Raw genomic sequence first — 16,014 nt, forward strand, 5'->3', positions numbered from 1 at the left:
TACATGGCTTCCACCACTTTCCAACCAACCATGGTCGCTCGGCTGGAGAGATACCAGCTCACAGCCAACTGGATCCACCCCACCCCTACAAGGTGGCTCTTTTCAGCACCATTTTTGGTTTTTTTAAATTTTTTTAGATTTTTTATTGTTGTTGTTTCTTTCTCTCACCCTTCTGTCCTTTCCATTCTCCTGCCCAGCCAGCTTCTCTATCTCTTCCTTCCTTTCCCTTCTTAGTTTGTTTCCTTTGTTCTTTTTTTCTGTTTCTTCTCTCTCTCCTTTCCTTTCTCCTGTTCACCCAGCCATGTGCACCACCCCTGCCCCATCTCGAGGGGCTGTGTTGCACTGCTCAGCTGGAGAGTCAGTGGTGCATTCCTATCCAGGTCTGCACCATTGTCACCAATTGGCTCCCTCAGCACTATTTATCTATTTATTTATTGGGTTTTTTGTTTGTTTGTTTGTTTTGTTTGTTTTTTCTTTTTCTTTTTTTATTGTTGTTTCCTCTCTCTCTACCTTCCTTCCTTTCCTTTCTCCCACTCACCCAGCCCTGTGCGCTGCCCCTCCTTTTTGGTGGCCTGTGTTGTACCATTTGGCTGGAAAGCCTCCGGCACATGGCCTTCCCAGGTCTGCGCCACCCCCATAGGCTGGCTCCCTTGGCACCATATATTTTATTTTTCTTTATCTTTTCCCTCTGCGTTCCACCTAGACCCCATGCTGCCTCCACTGCTTACTAAAGGGCTGTGCTGTGCTACCATACAAAACAGACATCAGCTTGCTGCCACCCCAATCCTGCCCTGCCCCCAATGGCTGGCTCCCCCATTGTGGTTTTTATTTTTTTGTTGCTTGGCTTCTTCTCTCCCTTTCCTCTCTTTCCTTTAATTTCTCCCACCCATCTAGAGCCATACACCTCCCACATCCCTTCTCGACAGGCCAAGTCACAGTACTCGGTTAGGCAGACACCAGCACACAGCTTCACTGGGTCTGCCCTGCCACCACATGCTGAATCCTATAGCCCCGCCATTTTATTTACTTTTTTTCTGTTCTTTTTTTGTTTTTGTTTCTCTCCTTTTACTCACTCAGCTTTGCACATCACATCCTCTCCTTCCCTCCTGCCTATCTGCACTACACACCAAGAGTCATGCCCCAAGTGGCACCAACACAATCAGACCCTGCCCTGCATTGCCACCAGCCCCGCCCATTGGCCCTGGTTTGTGCTGCAAACTACCCATCCCCACCCCACTTCCCCACTAGACCCACCCTGCTGCACCAAAGCCAAGTGACCAGCCCTGCCCACCTGCACAAGGTGGTGAGAAGTATCATGCCCAGGTAAGCAAGCAACAAAACATGCCCAGACAAAACCAAATGAAACAAAAAGGCAGGATGAAACAAACAAATCTACAATCAATAAACAAAGAAAATAATCCCTGAATGTCCTAGAGACAGCAGACAATATCAAAACATACAAATAAAACAGGACAGGATGGCTCCAGAAAGTGACCAAAATAAAATACCAGATGACCTTCTGGTAGAAGTAAAGGCACTGGAACTAACTGATAGGGAATTCAAAACTCTAATATTCAAGGTTCTCCAAGAGACGAAGGAAAATGCAGACAAAAATAAGGAAAAAATAGACAAAATCAAGGAAAACACACACGAAGCAATAGAAGAATTCAGGAAATTAATACAGGAACAAAATATCAAAATAAACAACTAAAAATCATACAAAAACAACAATTCAAAATAAAAATAGACAAGATTTCAGAAATGGACAGTGCAACAGAAGGTTTTAGGAGCAAATTTGAAACAATGGAAGACAGGATTAGTGAAATTGAAGACAAATTCTTGGATACCACTTTGTTTGAGGAAAAATCAAAGAAAAGAATGAAGAAAAATGAAGAAACCCGAGAATGATGTGAGATAGAGCCAAAAGCAAAAATATGCATTTGATCAGAGTTCTAGAACAGGAGGAAAAAATGGAAAACACAGAGAGGATCACTGAAGATTTGATGATGAAAACTTCCCTAATATTGTGAAAGACAAAAAGCCAACCATCCCAGAAGCTCAACAAACCCTATACAGGATAGATCCCAAAAGAAAATCACAAAGACATATCATAATCACACTCACTAAAACCAAAGACAGAAAGAGAATCCTGAGGGCAGCTCAAGAAAAATGAAAAGTCACATACAAAGGGGAAACAATAAGACTAAGCTCTGATTACTCAGCAGAAACCATGCAGGCAAGTAGGTAATTAGATGACATATATAAAACCTTGAAAGATAAAAACAGCCAACCAAGAAAAATATACTAGGCAAAACTTTCATTCAAATATGATGGAGAAATTAGCATCCAGATAAACAGAAATTAAGGGAAATATATAAAAACTAAACCAAACTTATAAGAATTATTAAAGGGTGTGCTTCAGTTAGAGAACCAACAGCAGCAGACAAAAACCTGAATGTAGGACACAGGACAGCATCAGCCAGATACCAACCTAGGTAATGAACTCTCAAGGATAAAGCAAAATGAAAAGACTTGCAGAAGGAAACCAGAGAGGTCAATCTATAAATGACAACAACATCAGAACAATAAAAGAGGGAATAAATGGTATAGGTATACAACTTTCAAATGGAGAAGAAGTCAAGGTGATATCAAGTAATAAAAGACTAGTTTAAACTTAGGGAGATGGGGTAAATTTCAAGACAACCACAAAGAAAATTCACAAACCTTCTCAACAAAATAAAGACGAAAACCATAACGTCTCAATAAACACAAAATGAAAGAAAGAAAGAAACAAAAATCCACAAACAAAAGGAATTCAGTACAGGACAGTAAGAGGAACAAAGAAAACATCCACACCACAAAAAAAAAAAAAAACTACAAAACAACAGCAATAAACTTTTACCTATCAATAATCACACTGAATGTAAATGACTTAAATGCACCCATGAAGAGACAGAGAGTGACAGAACAGGTTATAAAAACAGGTCCCACCAATATGCTGTCTACAAGAAACACACCATAAAACAAAGACATAAATGCATTAAAAATCAAAGGATGGAAAAAAATATATCAAGCAAACAGCAACCAAAAAAGAGTAGGAGTGGCAATACTAATCTCAGATAAAATGGATTTTAAAACAAAATTAACCATAAAAGACAAGGAAGGATGTTACATAATGATTAAAGGGACAATCCACTCAGAGGACATAACTATAATAAATATCTACATACCCAATGACAGGGCTTCAAAATATATACAATAAACTCTGACAGCACTGAAAAGACAAATCAACTGTTCCACAATAATAGTAGGAGACTTCAACATACCAATCTCAGTAAAGAACAGAACATCTAGAAAGAAATTCAACAAAGAGAACATCTAGAAAGAAACTCAACAAAGATACAGAAGATCTAAAGGCCACAATCAGCCAACTTGACCTCTTGACATATATAGAACACTCCTCCCAACAGCAGCAAAGTACACATTCTTTTCCAGTGCATATGGAACGTTCTCCAGAATAGAACACACATTAGGCCACAAAGCAACCCTCAACAAAATCCAAAACACTGAGATAATACAAAGCATCTTCTCTGATCAAAATGCCATAAAAATAGAAATTAACAACAGGATGAGCAAGGAAAAAAAATCAAATACATGGAAACTGCATTACACCTTGCTTAAAAACCACTGAGAAATAGAAGAAATCAAAGATGAAATGAAAAAAATTCCTAGTTTCAAAATGAAAATGAAAACACATCCTACCGAAACATTTGGGACAAAGCAAAGGCAATGCTCAGAGGTCAACTTATAGCAATAGATGCACACAAGGAAAAAGAAGAAAGGGACAAAATCAAAACATTAGCTATACAACTAGAACAAATAGAAAGAGAAAAGCCAAAGAAGCCCACAGCCACCAGAAAAAAGGAAATAATAAAGATCAGAGCAGAAATAAATGGAATAGAGAATAGAAAAACAATAGAATCAATAAAACCAAAAGTTGGTTCTTTGAAAGGATTGACAAAATCAGCAAACCACTGGCCAGACAGGCAAAAGAAAAACAGGAGAGGATGCAAATAACTCAAATAAGAAATGAAATGGAGGATATTACAACAGACCCAACTGAAATACAAAAGGATCATAACAGAATACTATAAAAAGCTGTACTCCAACAAATTTGAAAACCTAGAGGAAAGGGACAAATTTCTAGAAACACACTACCTACCTAAACCAACATAAACTGAGGTCAAAAATCTGAACAGATCTATAACAAGAGAAGGGATTGAAAAAGTAATAAAAAATAAAAACAAAAAAAAGTCCCAACAAAAAAAAGTCCTGGCCCAGATGGCTTCACTGTAGAATTCTACTGAACATTCAGAAAAAAGTTTGCACCAGTACTACTCAAGTGATTTTAGAACTTTGAAAATGAAGGGATACTTCTGAATTTATTCTATGAAGCAAGCATAGCCTGATACCAAAACCAGGCAAAGACACCACACACAAAAAAAGAAAATTACAGACCAATATCTCTCATAAATATAGATGCAAAAATTCTAACCAGTAGAATTCAGCATCATATCAAAAAAATAATACACCATGACTGAGTGGGATTCATACCAGGTATGCAAGGATAGTTCAACATTAGAAAATCAATCAACATAATTCACCACATAAATAAAAGAAAGGAATCACATGATCATCTCAATCAACACAGAAAAGGCATTCAATAAAGTCCAACACCCATTCCTGATAAAAACTCTCAATAAAATAGGTATACAAGGGAAATTCATCAATATAATAAAGGGCATCTATACAAAGCCAACAGCCAACATCATTCTTAACAGACAGAGGCTGAAAAATTCCCCCTGAGAACAGGAACATGACAAGAATGCCCTTTATCACCACTCCTATTTAACATTGTGCTGGAAGTCCTCGCTAGAGCAATAAGGGAAGAAAAAGAAATACAGGGCATCCAAATTGGTAAGGAAGAAATAAAACTACCCCTAATTGTGGATGATATAGAGAACCCTAAAGACTCTGTGAGAAAACTACTGGAATGAATAGAAAGTTTCAGTAGAGCAGCAGGATACAAGATAAACATATAAAAATCAGTTGAATTCCCGTTCATCAATAAAGAGAACATGAAAAGGAAATCAGGAAAGCAATACCATTTATAAAAGTTCCTGAAAAATAAAGTACTTAGGAATAAATCTAACCAGGGATGTAAAAGACCTATACAAAGAAAACTACAAAACACTGCTGCAAGAAACCAAAGGAGATGTACATAAATGGATAAACATACCATGCTCATAGATAGGTAGACTCAAACTTGTGAAAATGTCAATTCTACCCAAAGCCATCTACAAATCCTGATCCAAACACCAACAGTATTCTTTAAAGAGGTGGAAAAACTAATCATTAACTTTATATGGAAAGGAAAGAGGCCCTGGATAAGTAAAGGACTACTGGAGAAGAATAAAGTAGGAGGACTCACTCTACCTGACCTCAGAACCTACTACATAGCTACAGTAGTCAAAACAGCCTGGTACTGGTACAACGGGCACATTGACCGATGGAACAGAACTGAGAACCCAGATGTAGATCTGACCACCTGATCATCAACAAAGACCCTAAGTCCGTTAAATGAGGAAAAGACAGTCTTTTTACCAAATGGTCTGGCAAAAATGGATGTCCATCTGTAAAAAAATGAAACAGGACTCATACCTCACACTATACACAAAAACTAATTCAAAATAGATAAAGGCCTAAATAGAAAACTCAAAGCTATTAAGATCATAGAAGAAAAAGTAGGGGGAATGCTAGAGGCCCTAATACATAGCATAAAAAATATACAAACGATAAGTAACAATACACAAACACCAGAGGATAAGCTAGATAACTGGGATTTTCTAAAAATTAAACATTTATGCTCATCAAAAGACCACCGAAACAGTAAAAAGAGAGTCTAAAGATTGGGGAAAAAATTTTGGATATGACAAATCTGACAAATGTCTAATCTCTATAATCCATAAGAAAATCTAATACCTCTACAACAAAAACAAATAATCCAATTAAAAAATGGGCAAAGGATATGAACAGACACTTCACCAAAGAATATATTCAGGTGGCTAACAGACACCTGAGGAGATACTCAAGACCACTAGCCATTAAAGAAATGTAAATCAAAACTGCAGTGAGATACCATCTCACCCCAACATTGTAGAAATGATCAAAAAGACAGAAAATAACAAATGTTGGGGAGACAACACGGTGCTTGGAACTCTTTTTTCTCTCTCTTTTACTTTTTATTGTGCTTCAAGTGAAAGTTTACAAATCAAGTCAGTCTCTCACACAAAAACTTATATATACCTTGCTACACACTCCCAATTGCTCTCCCTCTAATGAGACGGCCCACTTCCTCCCTCCACTCTTTCTTTTCGTGTCTGTTTCACCAGCTTCTAACTCCCCCTACCCTCTCATCTCCCCTCCAGTGAGGAGATGCCAACATAGTCTCAAGTGTCCACCTGATCCAAGAAGCTCACTCCTCACCAGCATCCCTCCCCATCCCATTGCCCAGTTCAATCCCTGTCTGAAGAGTTGCCTTTGGAAATGGTTCCTGTCCTGGGCCAAGAGAAGGTCTGGGGGCCATGACCACCGGGGTCCTTCTAGTCTCGGTCAGACCATTAAGTTTGGTCTTTTTACAAGAATTTGGGGTCTGCATCCCACTGCTCTCCTGCTATCTCAGGGGTTCTCTCTTGTGTTCCCTGTCAGGGCAGTCATCGGTTGTAGCCAGGCACCATCTAGTTCTTCTGGTCTCAGGCTGATATAGTCTCTGGTTTATGTAGCCCTTTCTGTCCCTTGGGCTCGAAATTACCTTGTATCCTTGGTGTTCTTCGATCTCCTTTGATCCAGTGGCTTGAGACCAACTGATGCATCTTAGATGGCTGCTTGCTAGCATTTAAGACCCCAGACGCCACTCTCCGAAGTGGGATGCAGAATGTTTTCTTAATAGGTTTTATTATGCCAATTGACTTAGATGTCCCCTGAAACCATGGTCCCCAAACCCCTGCCCCTGCTACCCTGGCCTTCAAAGCATTCAGTTTATTTAGGAAACTTCTTCGCTTTTGGTTTAGTCCAGTTGTGCTGACCTCTCCCGTATTGTGTGTTGTCTTTCCCTTCACCTAAAATAGTTCTTGTCTACTATCTAATTAGTGAATACCCCTCTCCCTCCCTCCCTCCCCACTCTCATAACCATCAAAGAATATTTTCTTCTCTGTTTAATCTATTTCTTGAGTTCTTATAATAGTGGTCTCATAAAATATTTGTCCTTTCACAACTGACTAATTTCATTCAGTATAATGCCTTCCAGCTTTCTCCATGTTATGAAATGTTTCACGTATTTATCATCATTCTCTGTTGATGCATAGTATTCCATTGTGTGAATATATCATAATTTATGTATCCATTCATCCCTTGATGGGCACCTTGGTTGCTTCCATCCTTTTGCTACTGTAAACAGTGCTGCAATGAACATGGGCGTGCATATATCTGTTCATGCAAAGGTTCTTATTTCTCTAGGATATATTCCAAGGAGTGGGGTTGCTGGATCATATGATGGTTCTATTTCTAGCTTTTTAAGGAAGCGCCAAATTGATTTCCAAAGTGGTTGTACCATTTTACATTCCCACCAGCAGTGTATGTGTTCCAGTCTCTCCACAGCCTCTCCAACATTTATTGTTTTGTGTTTTTTGGATTAATGCCAGCCTTGTGGGAGTGAGATGAATTCTCCTTGTAGTTTTGATTTGCATTTCTCTAATGGCTAATGATCATGAGCATTTCCTCATGTATCTGTTAGCTACCTGAATGTCTTTAGTGAAGCGTCTGTTCATATCTTTTGCCCATTTTTTAATTGGGTTATTTGTCTTTTTGTAGTTGAGTTTTTGCAGTATCATGTAGATTTTAGAGATCAGGCGCTGATCGAAAATGTCATAGCTAAAAACTTTTTCCCAGTCTGTAGGTAATCTTTTTATTTTGGTGAAGTCTTTGGATGAGCATAGGTGTTTGATTTTTAGGAGTTCCCAGTTGTCTAGTTTTTCTTCTGCATTGTTAGTAATGTTTTGTATACTGTTTATGCCATGTATTAGGGCTCCTAACATTGTCCCTATTTTCTCTTCTGTGATCTTTATCATTTTAGAATTTATATTTAGGTCTTTGTTCCATTTTGAGCTTGTTTTTGTGCATGGAGTGAGGTATGGGTCTTGTTTCATTTTTTTTGCAGATGCTTGGAACTCTTGTGCTCTGCTAGCAGGAATGTAAAATGGTACCAATATTTTGGAAATCAGTATGGCACTTTCTTAAAAAGCTAGAAATAGAAATACCATATGATCCAGCAATCCCATTCCTAGGAATATAACCTAGAGAAATGAGAACCATCACACGAATAGACATATGCACACCCATATTCACTGCAGCATTATTCACAATAGCAGAAAGATGGAAACAATCTAGATACCCATCAACAGATGAATGGATAAACAAACTACTGTATATACACACAATAGAATACTAAACAGCAACAAAGAACAATGATGAATCTGGGAAGCACCTCACAATATAGATGAATATTCAGGGCATCATGCTGAGTGAAATAAGTCAATCACAAAGGACAAATATTGCATAAGACCACTAACATAAAAACTCATGAAAAGATCTATAAACAGAAATAAACAATCTTTGATAGTTATGAGGGAGAGGATAGGTGGGGAAGGCTGGGGAGAGGAAAACACTAACTAGACAATAGATCAGTGTTGAAAGGTAAGACAGTACCCAATTCCGGGGAAGTCAGCACACCTTGACCAAGGCAAGGTCATGAAACTTTCATAGACACATCCAAACTCCCTGAGGGACCGGATTACTGGGCTGAGGGCTGGGAACTATGATCTTGGAGAATATCTAGCTCAATCAGCATAACATAGTTTATAAAGAAAATGTTCTACATCCCACTTTGGTGAGCAGCATCTGGCGTCTTAAAAGCTTGTGAGCACCATCTAAGGTACTCCACTGGTCCTACTCTGTCTGGAGCAAGGGAAAATGAAGAAAAAAAAAGACGTAAGGGAAAGGTTAGTCCAAAGGACTAATGGACCACAAGTACCATAGACTCCACCAGACTGAGTCCAGCACAACTAGATGGTACCTGGGTACCACCACTGACTGCTCTGACAGGGATCACAATAGCGGGTCCCAGACAGAGCTGGAGAAAAATGTTGAACAAAATTCTAATTCACACACACAAAAAAAAAAAAAACCCATTTACTGGTCTGACAGAGACTGGAGAAACCCTGAGTGTATCACCCCCGGACACCCTTTTAGCTCAGTACTGAATTCACTCCTGAGGTTCATCTTTCAGCCAAAGATTAGACAGGCCCATGAAACAAAACAAGACTAAATGGGCATACTAGCCCAGGGGCAAGGACAAGAGGGCAGAAAAGGATGGAAGAATGGATATGGGTAACCCAAGGTTGAGAAGGGAAGAGTGTTGACATGTCCCAGGGTTGACAACCAATATCACAAAATGGTATGTGTATTAATTTTTTAATGAGATACTAATTTGTTCTGTGAATCTACATCTAAAGTACAATAATAAAAAAAAACTAAAAAAAGATTGAAAACAACAACGAAAAAACAAACCCACTGAGATCAAGTTGATTCCAACACATGGAGATCTCATGGTATTACAGAGTAGAACTGCTCCATAGGCTTTTATTGGTTGTAATCTTTACGGTGACCCCACGAGTGCAGAGTAGAACTATCCTTCATAGGGTTTTCAAGCCTGTGAACTTTCTGAAACAGATCCGTAGGCGAACCGCCAATCTTTTGGCTAGTATTCAGCGCTCAACTATTCACAGCCAACTCCAAGGCAGCTAATAACCACCACCACAACAACAGTCTTTATGGAAGCAAATTGACAGGACTGCCTTCAGCAGCACCGCTGGGTAGGTTCGAACCACCAACCTTTAGTTTAATAGTCCAGTCCAGACAGTTTACACTATCCAGGGACCAATCTCTCATGCCTTGTATAAGGCAGGCATAGTTACATTAAATGACACACAAATTTTGCTGACAATGGAGCCCCAGTTTTCTGTAAATGTAATTCTATTGAGTTAAAAATGAAATTGTGATATGACCAATTATTGGCTGTATTATAAATTAAACTGTATAAAAATAAACACAGTCCTACAAAAACTATCTATACAGTCTATCTTCCTTTCCTGGAGGCTTTGGCTGGAAGGAGCAATCTCATTAGCCTCTAAAGAGAGCTCATGCTTTAACATAGAGGGACAGGAGAAAGATGAGAAAGAGAATAATTCGGGGCCTGGAAAAATATTAATTTAAAGAGACTGTGTCTCTAAAAGAGTTGAGCATCGTAACAAAGGAAGTCTATTTTTCCTTTAAATTTTTATTTTGATATAATTTCAGATTTAAAATCTATGAGTAAAATCACAAAAAAATTCCATATATTGTTTATCCAGATTAGCCAAATGTTAGTATTTTACCACATTTGCTTTATCCTTCTCTCTCTCCTCTCTGTCTCCCTTTTTCTCTCTGTCTCTCTCTCTGTGTATGTGGCCTCAAACTGCTGACCTTTTGGTTAGCAGCCAAGCTCTTATCCACTTTGCCACCAGGGCTCATATATACACATATAAATATATATATATATTTTTTACCCTGAGCAGTTTGAGATGAAGTGTGGTGATGTTGTTCCTTTACCCATGAATACATTAGTGTGTATTTTCTAATAGCAAGAACAATCTCTAAGGTAACCACAATACAATTGTTACAATCAGTAAATTAATATTGATACAATACCATCATCTAATCTACAAATGTTATTCAGATTTTACTAATTGTTCCAATTAAATCTTTTAGAGTTAAAGAAGATCCCAGATCATGAGTTATATTGTTAGGTCTCCTTTTACTTGAGATAGTTCCTCAGTTTTGTGTTGTATAACACTGACATTTTTTGAAGAGTACAGTCCAGACAATTTGGCCCGGTCTGATATTTCTTCATGATTTGATTCAGGTTTGCACTTTTGGCAGGAATAATTGATGTTGTGTTTGTCTCAGTGCCATAGATCATGAGGCACCTGACGCCAATTTGTCCCATTAATGGTGATGTTAACTCTGATCATGTGTCAAGGTGGTGACGGCCAGATTTCTCTACTTTAAAGTTATTATTTTTCCTTTTGTAATTAATGAGGAGCTTGTGGGGAAATAGAAAGGTATTTTTAAAGTATCATTTTAAAATTTTCCAGACATTGTAAAACACTTTTCCCCTTTTTTGTTCTCTTTTACTGTAGGACAAGCTATCTGCAGTCCTGAATTTTCCAGAAGTTAAAAATTCTATTGTAGCTGAAACACTCATGTTTTCAATGATATTAAATGACCATATATCTCTTTACCTAAAATTTTAACTTTCCCATATATTTTGAAGGGCAAAAATTGCTCTCACCTTTATAGGTTAGTAAGTGCTTGATGAAGAAGAAAACATTTCTACTTTCATAATCACCCTTGCTGTTTTTGAAACTAGAACCCTATTCATTCATAACAACTGATTGAAATTCAATGTAAGGCAAGGTCTGTTAATATTTTCTAAGGAATGTTTATTTTGAAAAAGTGCCTATTGGCACATCTTATCCTACAGCATTAAACATAATCTAATTGCCTGTGGAAAAATTCTACGTCAGGGATAGTTCAGAAAAATTGTGACCTTCTGTTGGGTAAAGTAGCAAGCAATGGTGCTGAAGAGTGACATAATTCACTATATTTATACAACTGACATTTCCAAGAATTCAAAGCAGTTCATAAAAAATGCAAAGTGTATCTTTTCTACTCACCGAAGTATTCCTCCTGCAGACATTTCCAGTTTGGAACTTGGAGCCTTTGCACATTAATTTGTTGTCCACACAAAGGTGCAAAGCTGATGAGCAATTATCTCCCTACAGTAGTTTGACTCTATCTTCAGTTCATGCCAGTTATCAGCTCCACTGAGGGCAGTCTCTTCTGCCTAAAGGAAAAAAAAAATTATAAGGCTGAGAGTAAGACAGAAGTCCTTGAAAGCCTTTCTCCAATAGAGGGGACGAAAAAAAAAAACCAGTGCCGTCGAGTCGATTCTGGCTTATAGCGACCCTAGAGGACAGAGTAGAATTGCCCCCATAGAGTTTCCAAGGAGCGCCTGGCAGATTCAAACTGCTGACCTTTTGGTTAGCAGCCGCAGCACTTAACCACTACGCCACCAGGGTTTCCAAAGAGGACTAAGGTAGCTTTTAATTTTACAGTTCAAGGATGATGAGGAAAAACTTATCTGCCTCTGTCATACAATACATCTCGGTAGGCTTAATTAGGTTTATGGTACTTAAAAAGATTGGTTGGATTTTGTTCTCATTAGTGCTAAAAGTTGATACGGTGCCTGTCCTGAAGAGCAAGAAATAGTTATTTCCTTACCATCCTCTCCAAGAAAGAAAGAAAGAAAAAAGCCAATAAAACATCGAAGGTTCTCAAAGTCATAGATAATAATTCTTGCTCTTGTGTTGTTTTGGGTCCCTTTAATTGTTTCAGTTACATTGGTCCACTCTTTAAGAACATCACATTCCTTAAGAAACTTGTGTCTACTACTTCTGATAATGTCTTTCCCGTCCATGACACAGTACTGGACACACATTCAGGATTCAGAAAGTACCGATTGATTGTGACATACAATAATGAATCTTAAAAGTTCTTGGGTCTGTCTTACTTTGAGTTAACATTTAAATACCTTTCGCCATCAAACTGTCTATTCCTATCATGCTCCAACCTTCACCCCAACCTACACAGAAATAATTTTCTCTACTTCTGTGTCTTTTTCTCTCCCTTTTCCCTAGGTTCCTAAAGGTAGGACGGAGCCTGTTATAAACTGGAGGAAATGAATTAAATTCCTTATAGCAGGTATTTTCAATATTATTGTGGGATACAGCTGAGTTTAAGTGAGATTCAGAGTCTGACTGAGCGTGAGGAACTGCTGATTTTACTTGTCCCTCAGGAGAGTTGTCCTTTGTGAGAAGTAGGGGAAGAGGCTACATAGGAGAAAATTGTGTGCACAGATGGGATTATAGGCAGAGAGGAGAAGTGGAACAATAGAGAGAATGGAATGATATCTGTTCCCTATCCTAGACCCCACGACTAGGTCTGATTCCTGGGATAAAAGAAAGTTACATTTGTTGTATAATAAATTCACTGAATGACTTCCAAGTTGCAGGACCCAAGCAGAGCTGATCTGTGGCCCAGGTAATAAGGCATCATAGGGAGAGTCTATACCTTGATTTAATACTCTAATAAAAAAAACTCTAATAGCTTTTAAAAAACATCACCAGGGGGGCTTTCAGAATATGATCCTAGAAATTCCATCCTCATTAAAAAAAAGAAACTAAATGAGAAGGAATGAACCAGGAGAAGACTGGAGAGAGTAGAGGGGATATTTCAGGCAGAACAGACAGGCTGAGGAAAAAGCACAAGAAAGAGCTCAATGTTTGGAAGCTGAGGTCTCAAGTAATGTATTATTGATGGAGTTTTAAGTTTTAATAAAGGCAGTGGCAAGGTGTAAGAATGAAATTGAGCAGGACTTGCTTACTATATAAAAAAATCCAGGATTTCTCCTTGTAAACCAGAGATTACCAACTCCAGTTTAGTGGTTGTGCCTACCTGAATAGCTAGGTAAAGAAGGAGTCTGAGGTCACACTTGGACTCATCAGGAATATCATGATCAGAGGGACGGGAAGAGAATGATGACACATATGCCAGGTTTTGATGTTGCTGCCCCACAATGAGGAGTCATCAATGGTTCTTTACCACTGGCAGATGTGGCCTTGGATACATACATTATATACCATCAGAGTGTCTTTATTAAACTTGACCTGTTTTTCTATATCCTGAGGTCACTGATCAGTTTTAAGTGATTATGTTCATAGCATTCATTATGCTTTCCTTGTTCTATTGAGGCCTGCTGGTAAGGCTGCAATATCTGCTAAGGTAGGCAATGATATTAGTCCCTTCTGAGTCCTCAACAATTGGCACAAGGTTCAGCTGAGGCACTAATACTCCCATCTCAGTGTGACCTGAAGCTTAATGAGTCTCTCAAAGGCTGCTTTGAGGTTGATTGGCAAAGGCCATACAGACTTGACTTCTCCATTTTTGTGTTTTTCCTTGGGTTTTCCTGAGATTTTTAAGTCAAGGAAAGATAGCCACTTGACAGTGGTCAGTAATAAATTAGCCAAATTTAAAAAGGAGAGAACTTCATATATGTAATGGAACTGCTCGTGTGTGTGTGTGTGTGTGTGTGTGTGTAGGGGGTGGAGAGATGAGACCAACACCAAGTCAGGAGACCTGACTTCGAGATGTACAGTCTGCACAGCTCAATAGCAATGGTATATTGAACGTAACAATTCAAGAGAAGAAAGTAGTTACAGAAAAAGACAACTGATACAGATTAGAAAGATCTGGTTATTTAAAGATAAAGCCTTAGCTTTTACACATTATTATAAAATTATATATTAAGAACTGATCACTAGCCTATCCATAATAAACGTTTTTGCAGCTATAATTAAGCTTTTAAGATTTGATTATTTGATAAATAATTGCAAATTTTACCATGTTTTTGTAGACTTTCTTTCCAACCACTTAATTATCTTTATGGCTCTCCACCCAGTTTTCTGTTTCTCTTAAATTATCCCAAGCAAGAAGAAAGGAGAGAAGGAGAAAGTGTGCTTTTCCCCAGGAGAAAAAGCTCTCCAAGAAGCCCCCAGCTGACTTCCCATTACTTCTAGTTGACCAAAAAGTGAGACACATAGTTACTTCTAGGTGCAAGAGAGAATGAGGAAATGAGTATCTGGCAAAGATGAATGAAATCACCAAATTTAACTAAATCAATCTATAACTCTTCCCTTTAAAATAGGCACATGGTTAGTCCAAATAAAATCAGAATGCTCTCATCAGGAAAGAAATCAGAAATGGCTTTTGGTAGGAAGCCAATAGTTTCTGACACATTCCTCCATGAAGAAGATGGAGTAGGATATGGAGGTAAAGAGTTTTCTTGATTTAGAAATTTGCTAGACTACAGAGAATTCTAGAAGATCAGCAACTTAGGGGTGAGGGAAAAGAGAATAATTTTCACTTCGGACATATTTACTTTGAAATGCTCGTGGTACATTGAGGTGGACATGTCTGAGTAGATGGGGGAGAAACAAGGGACTAGATCTTAGGAGAAAGTTATATTCTGGAGAGAGATCTGAGAGTCCTCGGTGTGTTTGATGGCAATTGAAGCCATGGATTTGAATCTAGAGAAAATGTAAAGTGAGAGAAGAGGAGCAAGTGACAAAACTATATGGGATGCCAATATTTAAAGACTAGGAAGAGAAATTCAGGCTCTGTAAGGCAGTCCAGAAAGAGAAGACAGAGAGATGGGAGAAAAACCAGGTCAGGGTAATATCAAGAATGCCTAACAAGAGTTTCAAGAATGAACTGATAAAGAGAATCAAATACTGTGAAAAAGTCAAATTAGATTGAAGGTGGAAAACAACAATGATACAACTTGGGCAATTAGAACATCATTGTTTTGGTAGCAGTATTTTCAATAGAATGATTAAAGAAAAAGGCAAATTATAATGGATCACAGCATGAATAGGAATGTAGGAAAAGGATAAAAGTGTTTATTATAATACACACATACACACATGCACACAAAATATAGTCATCATTAAGGTCTGAAATACCTTAATTCAAAAAAATGAATAAAATGGTAGCAATTTTAGGCAATATGATTGTTTAAAGAGAAACTGAAGACAGGTGTCTTTTCAACGGACCTCTGAAATCAGCTGTGGTGTCTGTGGACATGTGCATGTATTTAGTATGAATGGTTCAATGTGATCAATACTGTAATTCAACCTGGCATCTAATCCTAACTACAATCCTAACTAGCTTCAAGAGGCT

The 16,014-nt window shown here is 38.1% G+C and overlaps 1 long non-coding RNA gene across 1 annotated transcript in view; it reads left to right on the plus strand.

Moving 5' to 3' along the window:
- Positions 1 to 14,497, plus strand: part of LOC126059768 (uncharacterized) — a 53,441-nt gene extending 38,944 nt beyond the window's left edge. The window contains exon 4 of the long non-coding RNA XR_007513493.1: positions 12,915 to 14,497. This is a non-coding gene — a long non-coding RNA (uncharacterized LOC126059768). The remainder of the gene's footprint in view (positions 1 to 12,914) is intronic.
- The last annotated feature ends 1,517 nt before the right edge of the window (positions 14,498 to 16,014 follow it).

This window comes from Elephas maximus, chromosome 16 (genome assembly GCF_024166365.1).
Source record: "Elephas maximus indicus isolate mEleMax1 chromosome 16, mEleMax1 primary haplotype, whole genome shotgun sequence".
Classification (NCBI taxonomy): Eukaryota; Metazoa; Chordata; class Mammalia; order Proboscidea; family Elephantidae; genus Elephas; species Elephas maximus.